The sequence below is a fragment of the Strix aluco genome, chromosome 1 (assembly GCF_031877795.1).
Source record: "Strix aluco isolate bStrAlu1 chromosome 1, bStrAlu1.hap1, whole genome shotgun sequence".
NCBI lineage: Eukaryota > Metazoa > Chordata > Aves > Strigiformes > Strigidae > Strix > Strix aluco.
Genome location: NC_133931.1, coordinates 18,879,438 through 18,896,945, shown reverse-complemented (window position 1 = coordinate 18,896,945; position 17,508 = coordinate 18,879,438).

The following is a 17,508-nucleotide window of genomic DNA, read 5'->3' as shown; positions in this document are numbered from 1 at the left end:
CTTGATATTCAAGTGTTTTCTTTTGGCTTTCAGTGCTGCCTCATTGTAAGCAACAAGACCCAAGACTAAGGTAAGAAAAATAAGAATATTTATTTTCTGTTTTAGGTTAGGAAAATATGAAGTAAAGAAAACCCAAAGTGAAATTTGCTACAGTTCAAATAATATCATACTGACTCAAGCAGACTGGAAGTTAAATCACTGTTTTTTCTGTTGTTTACATTTTTAAGTGGCTAATTAGCTTTAGTATAACTTATAACCAGGAACAGGAAACATTCAATGAACTAGATACAAACCTGGAGAAGTTGATTTTATTCTCTGTGTTTTCACCAAGTAAAAATTTGAATTGTTTCACTTCCTACTTGTCTCCAAGGAATGACAGGAGTTTTTTTATTTCTTGAGCCTTGGAGGAGACTTAAATGGAATTCTATCTAATAAATATGGAGGGATCAAGGTCTGTAGCTCCAGGTAAACACTGCTGTGTAGACTGTCACAGGTCTGAAAGCCTTCAGGGACCTAAAGTTTCTCTTTCTGGACAGAAATGCAAATATGACCATTGCTTTAGGAGTAGAAATGTTAATCTGTTGTGCAGTTAGGAAATCCAAAGAAATTTCAGTCTTCTGATTATAGAGCTGCTACCTTTACTCTTCCCTTAGCCTTTTTGCTTCTCTATCTGCAAACAGGGAACTCTGGAAACAGATCTTTGAACTGATCCAATTGGGAGTTTTAGATTGCCAGTTTTTATGCTAGGAGCCTTAGGAACTGTACTAAGGTGAGCTGTACTCCATGGCTCAGAGTTGTATGAAAACTTTGCAAGCCAAAAATTTCTGATGATTAAAAATTCTTTTCCCATTGGAATTTCCAAAATAAAGCATCTCTCATTTTTCCTACTCTTTTGGAATTTCTGTTCTGAGGAATTTTTTTTCTGAACATTTCTACAGAGAAATGTCCTTATAAAACAAGCAGAAATAAGTTCACTGAATGACCTACTGGTTTAGCATTTCAAAACCTGATTATAGTCTAAGAGTCAAGGTATGTTCTGGTTTATGAACAGAAAGCAAGAAATTATGTTTAGTGTAGTTAAACAATGACAACAATCTTGAATTAAGGTATTAACCACAATTTGAAAGTTCACTTTATCATTTGTGTCATAGTTTGCCATAGATTTTTCTAAATGTTACTGTTTGATTCCTTGTGCTGTCAGTTGTCATGTTTGTGAATATCCTACACTAGATCTGATGAAAATTTGGAGAAATATTTGATACTGGTTGAGAAAAGGGCCTAGGGTAGGGAGACTACCACAGACAGATTTGCTGAAGTAAGATACTAACAAATCCTGTTTCTGCAGCCAATTCTGGTCACATTTAGTTTCTGGAGTTCTTCAGTCTGGGGAAAATGAAGAATCTTTTAATCTAGCATAAAGTATGAGACAAGTTGCTTAATGATGCATCACAGCATCTTGCGCTGAACAAGAGGATTTACATACTCAGGAACTGCTTCAGCAACACAGTTTGTACTTCTGAATCCCAAGCAGATGCAGATCTTTTCTCTGTGGGCAGATGCAATTCTGTGGACTTTATCAACTGAAAGAGATTAACTGGTATAGCCATTCTGAAATAATTATATTCTACTACAGCTTCCTCAATAATTTCCATTTAATAACGGCTCTCTTCTACTTGGTAGTACACACTAACAAGGATGACCTACTATTGCAATTACATCTCTCTTTTGGCCATTGAAGGAATAGGAGAAAAATACCACTGGAATAGAAAGGTATTCTAAAATAACTATGGTCAAACATTTTGTGTATGGTAATTGTGAGAAACGCTCAGTTGCCAATTATCCATAGCTCAGACAGGATGCGGTGTGAAGCACTCTTTATTACGTTCTTGCAAGACCGGGCTCCCCATCAGGTGGACACACCTAACAGCCATCATGCAATGGTTTATATCCCTTTCTCCCAGCCGCGAGTTCCCTCCCCTGATTCCTCATTGGCTGAGTACTACAGGGTGTACAGACTTCCCGAACCACCTACCGATACGCCCCTTCATGTATGTGTTCATACGTCGCATGTTCATGGAAAAGAACCTTGGCTTTCTCCAGGGCGGAGAAGTTAATATGCATGAGCTCATCACGCAAGTGTACTAAGATGGAAAAGTTCGAAATTCAGGTTCCCCAAGTCTTTCGGTATCTGCATCCATCTAAAGCCAGTTCCAAGTACTGGGTCATCACAGCTGACAAAAAGACCTCTTGCCTTCTAGCCCTAGGCCAGCGATTTCAATGGTTGTGAATTGCTCTTGTTGATTGCTTTGGTGAATCACTCCTGCCCTTCCCATCAGGTTTATTATGCGAAAACAACATTCTTTCCCTTACAATTTATTATGCGAAAACAACATTCTTTCCCTTACAGTAATCAACTATTTAGGAATGGTTATGTGAGGAAGATCAAAGTTTTAAAACATTCAAGACCTACCAACCATAATTTGTCACAGAACACACGGTGAATATCAAGGTACTTGTAAGTAATGTTCTCTTATCATCTTCAAATTACAGGAATAAGGGAAAGAAGGACTTCTGAGGCAATTTTGTTTTCCAAAAATCTTATTAAGGACTTTGATTTTCATCTCATGCCCCCTTAAAACAATGAGTTTCTCAAAATTTATTAAACTTATTTTTTACTCTTAGTCAATTACTTAGTTGACAGATAACTTCCCAAATACATTAAATGTGTAAAATCTTGTGTCCCGATCCAATGTTGGGGGGGTTTTCTATATGATTCCAAGGTCGAGATTAAGACACAAACGAGGTCAAATGCCATATACCTAAAACAGGCTTTTATTATTAAAAAGTGAAGAAGGGTAGTGATAGGACAGAATGGAAGGAAAAGACAGAAATCAAGCAAGCATGCAGGATACAGTTGCAAAATAGTCACCACCATGGATCCAGCAGTGTCCCGTTGGTCCTCAGTCTTCAGTTCTTCGGTGATGGGTGCACACGGAGCAAAGTTTTCTGTTTCCTTTTTAAGTTCATCGTATCTACTGATTAGTGTATCTGCCCACCTTTAGTTTTTTTTTTCTCTCGTCCCACAGGTTTTTGCTGCATCCGGTTTCTGGGGCAGAAATTCTCGCCTCTTATCAGTTCATTAGCAATGCATGCATGGTGTCTGGCCTACACAATAGAGCCACAAATGGTACACGATGGAGGCACTTGATAAACAGTTGGTTCCACTCAGTCCATGTCTGCCCCTTTGAGGCTTATCTAAGGAGTCTGACAATGCAACTGCAAAGGAGTGGGGGGTGCATCCTTTGATACACTACTGCTTCCTTGGGTGACATTCCTGTAATCCAAAGGCCGCAGCTTGTCCTTGAGGTTTGCACAGACACAAGCAGGCTTTGAGACAGTCATTTGACATTTCAGTCTCTCATATCTTGATGTGCTTCTCTTAACAAAATCCACATTAACATATGTTAAGTTTGTGTGGTGTGGTGTAAATAAAGACATGTGAGCACTGTAATTGATGAATAATTCACTACAGCAGTATTGGGGTCACCATTAGCCGGGGTCCTTATTTCTCCATGCGGGAACAGAAACGACGCAACACCAATGTGATGATCAGGTCGTCCATCTTTTTTTTTATTCCTTTTCTGGTTACGTTTATATTCTACTAAGTTCTGTACACGCACTCATCTATCTTCTAATAGGCTACAGGTCATCTACACACGCTGTTCACGTGCCTCTACAAGCATTTGCATTGGTTAATTGTAATTAGCACGTAAAGCCCAAAACTTGCCAAAACTCCCTTATCTCATACCCTGTTTTTCTCAGACTTGTGTGCTTTTGCTGACCACAGGTGTTTCTCACTTATCTGCTATCTTGTGTGTTTTTGCCAGCCTTATTTTGCTGGCCTTGTCTTCGTCCTTGCATTCTTCTGTCTGCACTAACTTTCTCCCAGCGCGGCCCAGACTCCTACACAGCAGTTAACCTCTTATAAGAAAACAAATATTTCTTAATAAGGGAAGACAGGTGCAAAAGCAATCATTATATAATTACATGTTTTACATGGCCGAACTATATATTGACAAGTGCATTTTAATGTGTAATCAAGACCGGAAGAAACTATTCAATGAAGGAAAGCAAAAAGCTTAGAAAGTATCAAAACAAAACCTCAAAATCAAAATTATGGAACAACGTCACTCTTAAGTTAAACGAATGAATGAGAGAGCTTCTTAAAGTCCTTTCAGCAGTCCTGTGATTCTGTTGAAATAAGCAAATTAATGGAATCTTAACTAATGGATGTTCACTGTATTATAGTGATTGGCCAGAAACAGGTAAAAAGAACAACTGTATTTTACAAGCAAAATAAGTTTCAGGAACGAAAACAGGGAAACTGATATAACAGGCATCAAGTTACTGAATAGGTATATTTTTATGATGTCTGCAAGAGGAATTATTTCTGTTCTCCTACTTCTTTGTGAAAGTGATGTCTGGTGTACATAAAGAGACTGATGATAACATTCCAGAAACTCCTTTAATATAATGCTCATTGAATGCATTTCCAGTATTTTGAAGGGGTCCAATATTGAGTAGGGTAGCATTAATATTTCCATTATACAAATTAAAACTGAAACAAATAAAAACTAAATGTCTTGCTCTAAATCCCTGACACATTATTGTGAATACAGCTTTGTCCCCATGATGAAATCCAACATAGTATGAAGCAATACCCATTCCTTTACCCATTTGTTTGTACTGTGGAAGATCAATTTCCTAATGGTTGTTCGGAGCACAGACTAGAATACTGTAAGTCAGTCTGACCATTAAGAGCCTTTGTCACTCTTCACTGACATCTATTAACTACAGGAGGTTTTAGGTCAAACACTGTTCTGTGTAGAAGAGTTGTTAAATAGTTGCTGACAAGTTTTGTCTGTCTTTGGCATAACAATTAGTCTTTGCATAAACTTGGGAGCTCCGAAGACTTCCAGGAACTCTTTACATGTCATCTTTATCAAGCTCGGTTATGAAGCTCACAGATCTCAAGAAAAAAACCTCTTACTGATGATAAGGTCATGTAACACAATAAAATAATTATACATCTCCAACTTCATAACTGGTTAGATGGCAAATATACGTGAACTGCACACTTTGTGATGCCATCAGGGCATATTATACAATGAAGTCCAGTAGGACTGGCAGAATTTGCATTGAAAGAAGTCATAACAAATGCAGTGGTCACACCTCATTCCTTATGGTATAGTTCTCTTGCACCTACCATATAACAGAAGGTGGTAAAGAGCTAATGGAAGTGTGAATGCCTCATCTTTGTTTCATCTGTCTCTTCTGGAATCACAGGTAAAATCTTCTGGAGTTTGGTACATACTGGTCATTACACTGCCTCATACAAGAAAGATAAGACTTAGACCTTCTTGCAGTGAATCCATCCTTGCTATTAGAAGAATTCTGGTTCACGCTTCATCTGCTGCTTGTCCGTCTATTGTCTGTTCTATCTACTTTTGTTTTTTGTTTCTGTCCCAGAAACAGGGAGTTGTTTAGCCACAGTGCTACTCTTTAGCTACTATGCTGCTCAAACAGAAGAGTGTGAAATGGCTGAAGTTACTCATGTGCATTTTTCTCTCATGCACACATGCACTCTTGCACTAAGACGATATTTAGAACAAGGAATTCTGCCATGCTGCTTTTATCTGGGAACATTTTCCTTAGCAGAATGAAGTATCCATTGAAATATTGGAGACATGTTCTGCAGGAATGATTTTGAGTGTCTTTTTTGTTCCAAAAATAATAACAATAAAAAGTATCTGTGTTATATATGCATACATATATATAAACTATGTACACATTTTGGGCAAGCTCTTCATCCACTGAGCTGGAGGTAGGATGATCAATATTAATGCTTTTAATTATCTTCTTTCAAACATGTTTATTTTCTAACATATTGTTTTTTGGGTTTTGGTTTTTTTTTCTTTCTAATAGGTAACATTTTCCTCACCAAAGATGTTTAATACAAATCTTTTCCCTATTTGTGTAGATAAACCTTTTCAAGTTAGATCTACAAAATACAAACTTCATGGTGTAATAAATATTTTAATTATTCTTGTATGTACCCTTCAGGGGTCAGATCTAGGGAGAGAACCCAAAGGGACTGCATGCTCAAAAAGAAAAAAAGCTTTAATTACTCTTCTGCATATCATTTATAGGTCAGTGGTAAAGAAAGGTACCTTGGGAATCTATTCTGCATATACTCATGTTTATTGGTTGAAATGTTATGCTAGCTTTGAATGAAACTTTTTCATTTAATCTTTTTAATTAATGCAATTGTAATACTTATACTTGGAACATCTAAGCATTCTGGAGATCTTAAGGCCATATCTGTGGCCATTTGTGAGCAGATTTAAATGAACTTGTCTAACCCTATTGTTTATGTTAATAGGCTTATAAATCCTAATTACATTTGGGATATGTACTCAGACACTCTAGACACTGTATTCTCTGCAACAGATGATGCTGCAGTTAATTTCCTCAATCAGATTAGTACTGTTGTACTTACTAGACTTTTTTCTGTGTTGCCTAGCCCAGCACAGAGCAAGTGAATATGACATGACTGCAAGTTGAAATGGTGTTCAATGGCTTTCCATATGTTTATATTACTAATATGGTATTGGAATTAATGTTATTAGATTGCTTTATTGTGGTCTTGTGTTGAAGAGAGACGATGGAATTTTACTTAGTTATCCTTGCACAAAACTTCCAAATATGACTAAAGATATCTTCCAGAAAAACTAATGAGTTATAAAGGGAAACAATAAAAAATTGAATGATCCATTTCTGTCCTTGATATCTTGTCTCAGACATAAATTTACTTAGAGATTAGAGGGTTTCCATTAACCCTAGTCCAATCTGTGCAGCCTCAGTCAGGGAGTTTTGAATACCTGCAGGCTTTACAGCATTAACATCAGGTTCCTGCAGCTCTACTTTCTTTCAGTAGTTAATCACCCTTTTAATTAAAAAGATATAACTGTGTTCTTGCAGTTAATAACAGCATGACAACTTTAACTTCTGAACTTTTACGGTTCTCAAGACTTACAGTGTTGTTGCCACTGCATGAACTTAATCTATCATAAGCCTGATGATGGAGATTCTGTAAGAAAATAATGCAGGCAACTAGTTTCTGCAGACAGAATTACTAGTGTGCAGCTTTGCATTTATTTTATAAAGTAGGCTACAGTCACAAAGCAGGTAAATGAAGCATGATGTCTTTGTTCACTCTTTTAACTCAGTACAAAATAAAAAGCAATTGCTTCAAGTTTTAGAAACTGAGATTAGGCAGGAAGAAAAAATTTGTAATAGACTTATTTTTTAGTAAACTCTATTTATTCAGAATGGAGCTTGTGACTTTTCTTCTTTGTTTTTTTTTTTTTTTTTCCTTCTATTAAAAATTTCTCATGAGAGCAAGAAAATATAGATAATTGAACTGAATTGAGATACAAAGATTTTTCTACTTTGATGTGGGCTGATGAGTTCCCTATGGATTGCTAGTCCTGTGTAGAACAAATGTAAGTGACACTATGGGTAAAGATAAATGTTATTTAGGCATAATTTCTAGATGGCTAGTAAGTTCTCTGTGAACAGTTGTTAGACAAAATAGGAAAACAAAGTTACAAAGCAAAAATTATACATATATATTCTTTTTTAAAAAGGATATAATGTAGATTTGAAGATGGTTATTTTAAATGTTACATCACATGGTGTCATTTTGTGACTGAAAATTGTTAAAGCTGAACATTCATTTATGTATATTTTTATATATCAGCTGGGAAATAGAGATCATGTTGATGGGAGTGTTTAGAAGACTGACACATCAAGACAGTTTTAAACTTTGAAGATAAACTTTGATAATTTGGTTCAACAGTACCACGTACTGTACTAATGCTTAGTTCTTTCTTGTTATTAATCATCACTATTATACCTACAAAACTGTTAGTCTTTAATGCTTGTATTTTAAAATTAACCATATGTATACAATACCACAGAGATGATACTGTACAGTGAACACTGACAACTGCTGTTGGTGGTGGTTCTTAGTCACTGACGTCAAGGAGATCAGTCATGAGCTCTTTCAGGAAAAAGTGGGAACAAAGGTGTCTTTTCTTGTCTTTGATTTTACTTGCCTTTGCCTGATGATTTTGTGCTACTTGCCTTCCTCCCAAAAGTGGGAAGTTTGCTTTCAACACTCCTTGTCTTTATTTTGTTTTTTCTACTCATCAGTCTCATATATTTGGCAGGATGCCCTATTAACTTGCTTTCCTTGTGCTTGTCTTGTTTTACAACTTGCTATTACTTGGATGTCTCTTATGCACAACTACATGCATCTTTGCAACTTCCATGGTCACACTGCTCACATGCTTATGCAAAACCTCTTGTGTCTGGCCATGTATTTGTTTTGTTGGTTACACTATGTTAATACACTGTGTCTAATCAAAGCATCAAGAAGAACAGAGACTTAAGTGGTCTGATGGAGGATAATTTTGGAGTGCTGTTCATCAGGACTGAGGAAATTCTCTCAAGTGTCTGGGCTATGTAGTCATCTGAATATTGATGTTACAAAGTTCATGTGTTTGCATTAGAGACAGATGGAAAAGTATTTTATTTCTTTCATTGCCTGGATCTGATGGATGAAGGTGAATTGGCTGAAGACTGATCCAGATAGAATTTGAATATATATTTCAGTGATATTTGACACCAACTTTGGAGAAATCATTTCTATTTTAACAATGCTAGCATAAGAAATTATTTCAAGTAAATTGTTGTTCTACGTGTAGACTGCAGTGGTAGTGAAAATGGCATTTCTTTCTCTAAAAGATGTGAGCAGAATTTCTTGAAGCCTTGTTTTGAGCTGTATCTTCCTTACGTACAAACTAGACTGTTCAGTTTTACATAAAGATTGGAAGCAACTCTACATATATTTTCTCTGTATCATGATTATTTACTAACAACTATGTTTGCTTTCTCAGCATTTTCAGTAGCTATTAGATGATGCTGAACACTTTGTAGTCTTGTAAGCCTTAAGATACAAGAAACTGACTTTTTCCTATTATGTGGCAATTATGTTTGACAGAGTTAACTGGGCTTGGAGTTCTCCAAATGTCAATTGCCTGTTGTTCCTACTCTGTGATTGGGACAAAGGCATTTAGGGAAAATGGGTGACACCCCTGACAGTGTTAAAACAAAGGTTCATTCTTTGACTTCAGATTGCTCAAAGATGGCTCTAGTTGATTTTTAAAAATTATTTTGTTTTTTAAATGTGCATCCTTTTATAAAGTTATGTTATGCAACTGTATCTTTTGGAATGAAATAGTACATAAAATATTTAGACTGCTGTTATTGTCAGAAAATAAAGAACATGCTGCGTTTCTGATTAGCTAATTTGGAAAGTCTGTTACACTAATGGGTTATGACTTTTCAACTATGAAATATTTCTTTTTTAATTTTTATGAAAGAACAAAATCTCAGAGGAGTAATTTATGAATAATTGTTATAGCTCACACTGTACAATATATGTAGAAGAACTTTATTTTATTAGAATAACTGAAAAGCTATGATTTTCTTATAAATATCGAAATTAGAATTTTACACCTGTATTACTATGTAAATAAAATATCAACACAAATTCTTATCTGTGATGTATTGACAATGATCAGTAATTTTTACAGAACTATATCAGTTTTAACATTTGAACTTCTACTACTTTTTTTTTTGCTTTTATATTTTTACTATTATGTTTCAGCTATTGCAAAGCTGCTGCTAGTTGAGTATACCAGATCTAAATTTCTGATTTTAAATTTTGCCTAGACAGAATGATGGACAGTTCAATTTTAATATTTATATAACTTAATATGTAATAAAATTGTATGAATAGTTATCTGATATAAGTTTGCAGGATCTGAAAGCTGATTAACATATTTCAAAATAAATTCCCATTTATGGAACATCTGTGCTAACAAAGCTCATCATAAATCCAGATAACATGTTCAACTGTCACAGACAGATATAAAATACAATGCTTGGGTAAAATATTTCCAAGTAACAATGCATCTGAGATTTAAATTTTTTTCCAAAAAGTTATGTATCTAATCATCTGTAAATAACTGGATTTTTTCCAGTTCCAAAATATTTTTTAATCACCAAGAAAACCCTGAGCATGTGATTAATGTAGATAAAAACAAACTGGATAGAGTATTGCACAGTTTTGTTAATGCGTATCATGACAATATTCAGCACTGATGACTTCTTAAGTATTTTTTAGTATTGTATAAATTAAGGAAACACATTAAATCTGTAAGAATTCAGTTAAGCATTTTCTATAACATGATAAAAAAAACCGTGCAGTCCTTAACACATGAAAGGTGATTGAAGAACTAAAGTGAGATAATTACAGATTTTACTAAGACTAGAGTTAAGAAGAAATTTTCTAGTGGTGGAGTACCTCAATGATAGATTTTCAGAATGAGGTGCTGTGTTTGTTGTTGTTATGTTTTTGTTTCTTTTTTTTTTTTATTAACCACAGATTAATGAACTAAACACAAAATGTAAGGTTGTACTGATGATACTTAAGTCAAAACGATGGAAGGACTGATAACTGTAGAAGGGGCTGGGCTGAAAGAACTAAAAGGCTAGAAATGTAAAATAGAAACAAAGTATAATAACAAAACTTTTATGGTGCTTTAAAGGATGAAGTCTAAAAACTTTTTTTAAAAAAGACCAGCTAAAAAAGAAGAGTAAAGGAAGGAGGATCAAAGCAATTTGACAATCTCAGTTAGTCAGATCAGTTAACCACAGTTGTGCATTTCTGAAGAAACACAAACATGACTTTAGAAGAAATACATAATTTTTAATTTTTTTTTTTAGACATATGGCATCTGTACATATAATATTAACACCTTGTCTAGAACACTGTATACCATTCTGATTGCCTTGATCACAGAAGACAAGTTAAAACTGGAATAGGCAGAGATAAGAACTCTTACCAGGAAGTGGAGAGTCAGTTTTATGAGAGAGGATTAAATTAAATAGGCTTGTGTAACCAGCAAAATGAAGAATGAGAGGAGATCAGATTATTCTCCATAAATACATCACAGAAGCAAAGAGGAGTTAGGCAGAACAGTTATTTATGCTGAAGGATGATGTTGGCACAGGTGCAATGGCTATAAATAGGCCATGAACTGGACAGGGAGTAAATTTAAAAGAAAAGTTTCTAATCAATGGTGGATAAGTGAGAAAGGAAAAATACCCAACTTCTTTCAAGATATACCTTGACCAGAGTTGATTTAAAAAATAAATAAATTGTATTTAATTAATTTTATATTGCATTTTTTATTTCAACTTTCAATCAATTTTTCTGTGAAATTAAATTATCTTTAAAATTTATATGCAGAATGAATGTCTTTATATTCCTGTGCTGATGAGAATTAAACTGAGACAATGGATATGTGATGGATCCACAGTGGTTCAAATTTGATGAGCTGTTAAAAAATCCAAAAGCTTGCTAGAGTCTCTTAGGAAGGAAGAGTCAGTGCTTCAGACATATTGAAAGAGCTAATCACTATCTGGATTTAGTCATAATATTCTAGCTAAATTCCTGCTCAAGTCATTTCAGTGATAATTCCACTTTAAGTACTTTGGTGTGTTTAGAGACTTGGCTACATCATATTCCTTTTTCAGTCTTAACAAAATTATACTTAAGCAAGCATTTAAAAAATCTATACTTACACATGATGTTTCTTGTGCTGTTTTACAGACTGTTTTAAGACTTTTTTCTTATTAAAAGGACTTGTAATCAAACTGATGAGCTAATTTAGCATAATTTCTAGTTGTGTCTTAATTCTTCTCTTCAATGGTTATTGCAATTAAACTTTAAAGCCAAACTATATGTATTTCTTCTTTTATGAGATAATATTGATATAAATTTAAAAAGACTATGTTTTTCATAGATTTGTCTGAATTTACAGTTTCCCCACACTCTTGGACAACTCCAGTTTCTGAAAAAGCCCCTAAATACTTGTACTTTAAGGCTCACAAAAGTTCACATCCATACTATACTGTAAGATTGCCTTTTCCTTTTTTCTTTTAATTTTTAGTTCATTTTTCATCTTGAACTCTATGACATATTATGAATATATTTAAATAGTGTGTACATATAACATTGAAAAAACCTTTTTGCCAATCTTACCTAAAATACTACTAGGTTGCAATTTCCAGTGCTTGTATGCCATGTCTTGGAAAGTATTTGAACAGAAACCTTTTTCAAACTGAACAAAAACATGCCAATCAAAATCTTGTAGAAAAGGCTCTGCCAACTTTTTTATTCTATCTGCAGAAACTAATGGATGATGATAATCTAACAGTATAAAAGGGACTGAATTTAGCTGCCTCTTTAAGAAACTATAATTGATATATCTAAATTTTACTATTCATTTCTTTGTCAGGGTATCTGTGATCAGTATAGTCTTCAATAAGCATTTAACTGATGTGGTCTGAAAAGATGGCAGATGGGCGCAGAAAAAAACCATCACAGGCTTTTTTGGAAGTCTTCAAACAATCTAGACATTAAGGCTGCCAAGTATGGTAATGTGGCATATGTCATTTGTAAATGACTGTGAATACATTGACTGAGATGTTTGGAAAATGGTGATTTTCAGGCCATTATAACAGAACTGACCTTATTTCTTTTCACTACTTGCAGTGATTCATCAGTCCTATTTAAAGTGACTAAAATTTGTATCACAGATATGCTCTGGGGTGGATAACTCCACTAGATAGGACCTCACTGTACTTTGTAGTCCATGAATTTATGAAAAATAACAACCTATCAATAAAAGAGCTTACTGCTTACACTGAAAAATACAGCACGTAAATAAGTTAAATAATTCTGAAGGAAGAAAAAATAAATTAGTGACAAAATAGTACAAATGAAATAAGCAGGTAATCATTAGTCGTTCAGGCTACCAGTGTGTGTGCCTGGATAAGCGAGTGCAGAGATGTCAGTTTACTGGAAGCTTTGAACCTGGAGCCCTACATGGCCCAAACCAATGCTTTCCTATCTTACTGAATATGAATCTAACTTAGTAGCTGAATATCTTGGCAGGAATTCTCTTGGTTGCCCATTGAATTGCTCTGCACCTTTGCTTCCATCACTTTGTGCTTTCACTTGCACAAAGTGAACTGAGATCAGTCTGCATCTGTCAGTGTAGGCACACCTTTTAAGCTTTTATTAAATAGTTGCTTTATGAGTTATTAGATGGGAGCTTTTAAGTAGTAAGCTAAAGAATAAGAGAAGTCATAATATTGTTTGCTAAAGAATGGATTACAGTGGTGGAAAATAGTTGTCGTTTTCTTGGTTATTAATGAATCTGAAAGTGGATGGCTGACACATCTTGATCATCATGTAGGACTGCCAGCTCCTGCAAAATAACCCTCAGCTTTCATTTCAGAGTCGTTCATGTCTAGTCCTCAGCACCGCAAAGTAAACCAAAAAAATTTGAAGTCTGCGTTTTCTTAAGGCACTGAAACCAGAGAGCAAAATCCTGAAATGTGTTGGGTTTTTTTGTTTTTGTTTTGTTTTGTTTTGTTTTAAAAAAGAAAGAACAACAAAGATAAAGAAATTGTACTTTATTATTTTCTTGTGTTTCTGAAGCTGGTCGATGTTGTGACCATGGATTGCTTTGGTTTGGGAAAAGTGGAATTCACTTATTATGCACTTCCTACCTTATGATGCAATTAATCATACCGGCCCACAATGCTTGTCTTTCTTACACTGTAAGCATCTACAACAGAATCTGTTTGTCTGTGCTGTTATAATTAATACAGCTATAGTCAAGAGCGTAATTCATCTCACTAAAATAAGGTATTATAGAGCATATGCGATGAATAGTGCAATGAATTGCATCATAACTTCTACTGACTTGCTTGCAATAACTGGTAAAGTAAGCCAAAGTGTCTTGCTCAAATCTAGAAGACTGTTCAGATTAATTTTTTCATAGGAATCTTTTAATTTACTTTTACAGGGCACTGGCTCATATTCCATTCACAGAGGACCAGTCTGGTCTTGCAGAAGTCAATGGCATAGCCTCCCTTGAGCATTTCCCTTCCATGCACTTGCATGAAGTAGGTGAAAGTTTTGTTAGGGCTAACTTTTACAGGTAGAACTCTGAAGATTTTTTGCCCCCATATATTTTACTACCAGTGTTATACGAGTTATTAACTATCATATCTTTTTGTTAATGTGTTCAGACCTCATTTTCATCCAGTAAGGTTTGCCTCCCCTGAAAAAATAGAACTCTTTATTCCCTTCAATGTCTTGTATTTACTTTTAATGTAACTCCCATCACATAAGCATTACCACAAGTAATAACTAGTATTAATTTACAGAGAACATAGTTTCAGGAGAGCAATGCAGTCTCCAGGTAGCTACTGAACTAAGGACTGTGGGGTGTAATTTTCTCATTTGTGTGATAAGATGAATGCTACAGAGATTTCAGTTCTCACCTGGATATGGCCTGCCCTCTGGTCACACTTGGCTCCCAGTTCATCCCCTTCACGAAGCAGCCCTGCTGCTTTTTAATGGTTGGTTTAAAATAAATTGAGGAAGAAATTATCTCATGTTCCAAGTATTTCTTTTCCAGTATTTTGGTTTCACCTATGATAGAATCAATTTTGCTACCCTTATTTATTATCCAGAGACAGATGATTACCACTAAAGAAAAATTCTTCATTTCTGCCTCTGTCATACACAACAGGGATGCCTTTTTGGGTAAGAAATGTCTTCAGGCTTGATCTCTGAGACTTGATCATATGAGACCAAAACCATTGCAGACTTTATCTTTATGTTTCTTAGAATTAAATTAAATATACGCATACATAGACCACCTGCTACTTTCTTCCTCTATTGACAGTTATTTAATGTCAAAAACATTCTTTCTCCTATTTTTTTTTTTTTTCTGGTTGGTTGTTTTGATTGGTTTTTTTGTTGTTTTTTTTTTTTTTTTCTCAGTTTTTATGATAGATTCATAAAGTTAACAGGATCTAGTATAAGATGCTGTCTTTATATAGAAGATATATATTTTATGTTGGTTGTGATACTGGAAAATATTTCTCTGACTGCAGTATTTAATGCCCTTCAAGTATTAATTAGGTGATCAATTCAGACAATTTTATTCATTTTTTTCTTAAGACAATTTTAACTCAGGTAGTCAAAGGAGATTCCTGATTGTTTTCTAAGTTTGACCATTGTTTGATCTGAGTTGCATATCTTCTGACAATACAAATCATTCAGCATGAGATATAAGATGTAGAATGCCAACATTTAACATGAAGTCCTGCTTCAAAGTTTCCTTCTGTACTGTCTCCTCCTCCAACAAAAGGATTGCTCAAGCCATGTTTGAAGTTTAGAACTCCAACTTTCTTTGGTTTTAGTTTTAGAATGCCTCCTGGTTGGAAAGCAAATTTAAAACAGTATTTAAAACAAATTAAAAGGAAGTGTTTAAGATTTTACATATATTTACAGGTCATTTTGCCTGCAATACTGAAACCATGTGAGTATGGAGGATGTTTATAAGTTTATGGGATAAAGCAGCTTTTCCATTGTATGATAAATTATTTATCACAAGATTGGTGAGATAAAGATGCTTTTTCTGTTACCTGTATAATTTAGAAAATTTCTGCACTGAATCCCTATGAGTCGTTTGGGTTCTTCAGTAGTTTCTTTATCTCCCTGAATGAACCAACATCAGTTTGCAGACTCTTCACTCTTTGTCCTCATCTGTCTGTTTTATCTCAGCACAAATTAAGCCTCAGGGAAGCTTTGACATGTAATGTAAAAGTTGTATCATAATATAATTCTTCTAGGGTTTGGGACTCAAGTTTTTTCACCTCAGAGATAGTAATTAGTGACCAACAGTGTTCGTGAATTTTATTTTTTGTAAAAAAAAAAACAAAAACAAAAACAAAACAACCAAAACCAAACCACCTAAGAATATGCATTTCTAAATAGCCATAATCCTCCATGTATATTTAATGTCTATGCTTTACTTTACCACAAGATCTGTTAAGCAAACATTTTTCTTGACATGCCAGAACAGAATCAGTTTATATTCCTTTAACTCAGACTCAGACAATGCAGTAATCAGTAGATTAGTATATCCTCTTGTGTTTTGTTTTCTTTTCTTTTCAGCTGTCTGTCTGGATTCCTTCCTCTCACAGGGAGGCTGTGCTTATGACTATGCTTAAACTACTGATACAAATTTGCATTTCATTTTAAATCTCAAATCTATCTAGTCAAACAAACAGGATGCTGTGCTTGGCCTAAAAGGGAGCTGTACGACAGAGCTGAAGCAATGCAGCTGTAGGAGGTAACGTCTATGCACAAGATACTACTAGATAGATACAAAGAATTACTTTGAGACAACTCTAGATATTCTTATTGTGTTGATGTCAGGCAGTGTTCTTCTCTTAAAGGTCCAAATACTCCCATAGGTATTTTGTTCATGCCATTGTGTTAGTTTTCTAAAGTCAAAAAATGGGTCTCTCAGGCTTTGCTTTCACAAATAATTACCGGAGGGAAAGAGGTGGTTGGGTTTTTTGGGGTTTTTTTAGTTTTTTTTTTTTTTAATTCATACTGACTTAGTTATTCTGACTTTCAGCCTCTGGACAGACAAAGCACAAGGCTTACCTCATTTCAGTTTGCTGAGCTATGGATGTTTCAGCTTGATATAGTTTTCTGGGGAAATACGGTAGATGCAATCATTGGCTGAAGTAAAAAAGGTTGGTTTGTTTCCCCCTCCTCCCTCGCAGTTCACTAGTGATGCAAATATCAAAATGCATTTTAGTTAATTGTAACACAGCCTTTTTCATGTTTACTTGAAATTTGTCTTTCCCCAGTTGTGTTGAACATCCAGCAAAATCTTTCCATGAGAATGCTGATGGATGCTTTCTCACTGTTTGACCAAGTAGATCAGTGTTCTTATTGGCTTCATAATTCAGTGTTTCCATGAACAAGAACATTGTAGACTGGTAAAATGGATGGTTTGATGATTTAACATGCATTCAAAAAAATCAAACGGTTCCAATCACATCTCCAAATGGTTTGAAAAAACCAGTTTGTTCAGACAGTTGAGAATGTATGTTGTTACAGCTACAAAAATCTCTAACTTTCCAATCTCAGACTGGTGCTAGGAAAAATGAAACTTGCAAATGCATAAGAGGAAGACTGGGGAAGATAGTAAAAAAAAAAAGAGAGTGAGGAAGTACATGCAGAACAATTTGACTGGAAACTGGTCATTCCAACATGCTATTTTTGTATTGCTATTTCTCATATTCTGCTGCAGTAATGATGCGGTTTCTGCTGGATTTAAATGGTATGAAAGAGGATGAAGCTATGAAATATAGGTTTCCAACTACTTTTGCTGTGATCCATTCAAAATTCTGTACGTTGGTGTAGTCAGT